This window comes from Hordeum vulgare, chromosome 4H (assembly GCF_904849725.1).
Source record: "Hordeum vulgare subsp. vulgare chromosome 4H, MorexV3_pseudomolecules_assembly, whole genome shotgun sequence".
Classification (NCBI taxonomy): domain Eukaryota; kingdom Viridiplantae; phylum Streptophyta; class Magnoliopsida; order Poales; family Poaceae; genus Hordeum; species Hordeum vulgare.
Window position 1 is genome coordinate 581,410,471 of NC_058521.1, and position 4,416 is coordinate 581,414,886.

Here is a 4,416-nt window from a genome sequence, read left to right on the forward strand (position 1 = left end):
ACATCCTTAATTTGTTTAGAAAATAGTAGTAGTAGCATGGGTTTGGTTCCTAGCAACAACAAGGCATTAACATTAGCGACATCATAATAAACGCGTTGCAGATTTTAGCAACAACGCGGCTCGGTAAAACTCGCTACTGCTACCTATAGATAGTAGTAGTGATGGTCGAAACACGCTATTGCTAAAAGTTAGGTCTAGTGTTGTATCAGTAGCGGAGGAACCCGTGCTACTTATATGAAAAAAACCAACGCTACTACTAGGCTTTTCCCAAGTAGTGGCAAGATCAAGATAAGCATCCCGAAGGATTACATGCTTGAAGCTTGTGTGTGATCACATGATGGGCATGTGAAGATAGAATGCAATGAAATGGTCCCCGCATACTTATGGGGGCACTATTTGAAGTCTTCACCAAATGGCGCGAGCAAGGTTATGCTTCCATCATGAGCCAAGAATAAATGTCAACATCAAGCTCAAGTGGAATGCTCAAGCCAAAGGTATTAGTTCCTTTGGTTGTAGTTGCATGGATCAACAACCATCGGAAAAGATATGTGCACAAGAATAGATTTTTGGAGGCTATCTAGTATAGCTATTTTATGATTGTTGGAGATCCCACACTATTAAGAGAGGCTCAAAGGGTTTTTTGATGGACTTGCTCAAGTCAACATATTCTATACACAATTTTAATCCTATCATATATCCCAAATTAAAACTGTAATCCAAAACAAATTTACCAAATTCTATGCTCAAACATTTGCATTGATTGCATCATTCATTCTATTTTATATTGGGTGGTTCTCTATGCGAGAACCTGGAGCTTTTCAATAGCCACAAAACGACTCCAAGATCATCAATATCGGAGTTCGTAATTTAAAAGTTAAGCATGTTTTACTATTGGTATGCTCGCTGTTTATTGGGGGGCCCGGAATTCTAGGATTGACACCCTAAAAGTTTTGGGGTAAACAAAAAGTTTGCGAAAACCTACCCCAAAGGGAGTCCAGAAGTTTCGGTGCAAGTTCCAAGCTAACGAGAAAGTTGACACCATCTGCCCCAATAGGGAGCCCGAAAGTTCGTGGCATGCCCAGAAGTTCCGGGCTGCGTTTTTCTGTGCATAACGGGAAGGTTTTGTGGGTGCACTATATAAGATACCCTTCTTCCCCAATGAGTTAGATCGACTCCTTTTGGATCTAAGATTTGCCCATCATTTTGAGCTCTCTCCTCCTCCCCAAGCCTCAAAACTCTAATTCATTTGGGGGGAAACTATCCCATGGATCTAGGGTTCATTTGTTGACCTCCTCCATTTTCCTCTCCTCTCCTATCCCTCCATAGCATTATTTGATTTGAGAGAAAGGGATTTTAGCATTCTTGTGGTAAACCTCGAAGAGAATTCTGAGAGTTCTTAAGAGAGATTTCATCCAAGCATACATCCACTCCTATCTTTTTTTACCAAAGCAATTTGTGATTTGAGCAAGTCTTGAGCATTTCTCCTTGATCTTGTTAATCTTGGAGGTTGGAGACTCCTAGGAGGTAGGAGTGCTCCGATGAGTAATCAACTTGTGATTTGTCCCTCGGGAATTTTGTGAAGGTTTGGAGGCCACCCAAGGTCTACCACTAGTGGTTGGGAATCGCCTTCGCGGTGATATCTCAAGGAGGATAGGGCGAGCCTTCGTGGCGTTGGTGTCCTTAGTCGTAACATCCACCTCTCGAACAGTGACTAGCTTCCCACTAAGGAAGTGAACATCGGGATACATCCTAGTCTCCGTGGTTTCGGTTATCTCTAACCCTAGCCACTACTTATGGTTTACTTTGGTCACTTGACCTTGCATACACTATATATTGTTGTCCTCATTATATTGTGTTGGATATTTCCCTGTAGATATCATTTAGGCCTACACTTTATATCCCACAATTCATACTTTCTATTATTGATATATCTTGTGATTAGTGCGAGTTGTGAACTTGTATCTTACACTTCCATATATTGTGATATTGTTCATGTAAGTTTGTGTAACTTACTTGTGCTTGTTAGCATCCATGTTGTGCTCATCTTGTTTAGATTAAGTTGTTGGTGCACTTAGTTGAGCCTAGTATATTTAGGAATTGTGCTTGACAAGTACCCTCTTAGTTTATTTCTGCATTAGTATAAAGCCAAATTCTTAGAAGCTTTTAAAACACTTGTTCACCCCCTTCTAGGAGACATCGTGGTACTTTCAATATCTTGAGGGTTTTTAGATCGAAGGAGATTTTTAAGAATAAGATGGTGGTGAGGGGTGCATGTGGACCACACCACCCTAGGGCTAGTGTGCGCCACGTGGTATGTGGCCCCACCTGCCTCCTTGGGGGTGTAGCCCTTTTTCTAATCCAACACTTCTTCATGGTGTTTTTAGATTTTTCTAATCAACTTTAATTCCTGCACAAATAAGTAACACCATATGAAATTATGCTAAAAATGGCACAAGATCAACAACTATTATTCAAAATAAATAAATTTATAGGAGAAACTATAAGGAAAGTGGTTAGAAAAGTGGATATGTTTTAGACGTAACAAGTTCTAAAGATCCTTGGATATTTTTAGTGGTTCCTTGTTCTTCGAAACAAGAAGAGCATGGACTAAGTGTAGATTCCAAGAGAGATTTTGATTCTCCCTTCAAGCCTTCCATGCATAGCATTTCATCATCGTTTGAGATGGAAGTGTTAACAAAAGTTTAGTATATGGAGCTTGATTTGCCAATTTATGCTGCTCTAATAAACACATGCATCAACTAGTGATATGATGCGTCCATTTTGCATCATGTTTTTCTACTTTTATTTATAATGCTTTTGATCAATATTTCACTTTATGATGCAATTCTTATGCCTTTTCTCTTAATTTGCAAGATACACATGAAGAGGAAAATTGTGGGCAGCTGGAATTGTGGACCTAAAAGGGCTACATCAGATATAACTATTTTTCGAAGGTCCAAATAACTTGAAATTTCACAGAGATTTATTTTGAAATATATAAAAAATACACGAAGAAAGGAGTACATAAGAATATCAACCATGGGCCCATAAGGCAGGGGGCGCGCCCTACCCCGAGGGCGCCCTACCTCTTGTGAAGCCCACATAGGCCCTCCGCCCCCATATTCTACTATAAGAAGTCATTTGCCCTAAAGAAATAAGGAGAGTACTTTCGGGACGAAGCACCGCCGTCTCAAAGCAAAAACTGGGCAGGAGCACTTTTGCTCGTGAGCGGAGCAATTCCTCTAGGGAAACTTCCTTCTTAGAGGAAAAATCAAAGCCTTGATTATTACCAACATTCCTATCAACGGGGAGGACTCGTCTCCATCAAAATATTCACAAGCACCATCTCATCTCCAAACCCTAGTCAATATCTTGTATTCAATCTTTGTCGCAAAACCTCAGGTTGGTACCTATGGGTTGTTAGTAGTGTTGATTACATCTTGTACTTGATGCCAGTTGGTTTACTTAGTGGAAGATCATATGTTCAGATTTTTAATCATATATTTATCTTCTCTGATCATGAATATGAATATGATCTTTGAGTAGTTCCAATTGTTCTTGAGGACATGGGAGAAGTCTTGTTATAAATTATCATGTGAAGTTGGTATTTGTTCAATATTTTGATGACATGCATGTTGCTCTTTCTCTAGTGGTGTCGTGTGAACTCAGGACACTTCACCATGTTTGTGCCTAGGGGAAGGCATTGTGGAATTAGTAAGTATATGACGGGCTGCGAGAGTGACAAAAGCTTAAACCCTAGTTTATGCACTATTCCATAAGGGCTGATCTGGATCCATATGTTTCATGTTATGGTTAGATTTATCTTAATTATTTTTTCGTAGTTGCAAATGCTTGCAAGAGGGGGTAATCATAAGTGGGTTGTTTGTTAAAGTAAGAACAACACCCTAGCATCGGTCCATCCACATATCAATTTATCCAAGTAATGAACCAAATCAACTAAAACATGATGATCATGACTAGACAAAATTCACATGTGTCCTCAAGAATGCTTTAATCACTATAAGAAGCACTTTTGGCTTGTCCTTTTCATAATTAATAAGGATTAGGCCACCTTGTTGTACCTTCTTACTTTGGTTACTTGTTACTTGCTACAAAATAACTTGCTACCAAACTACCCGTTACTACTCTTTTACAACACCTGTAGAGATTACCTTGCTAAAACCCCTTATCAATTCCTTTTGCTTCTTGTTGAGTTCGACATCTCACTTATCAAAAGGATAAGATTGATCCCTAATTCTTGTGGTTCATTAGGGCACTTGTTCTTAAGATTTCTCGATCGAAACCTTATAAGTGTGTCCTTTTAAATCAGAAAGCTAATTTTAGTCACACTACACAAAAAAGACTGGGTTGCGGATTTGATGCTGCGTGATAGAGCTTTTTTTATAAGAAGAGCAC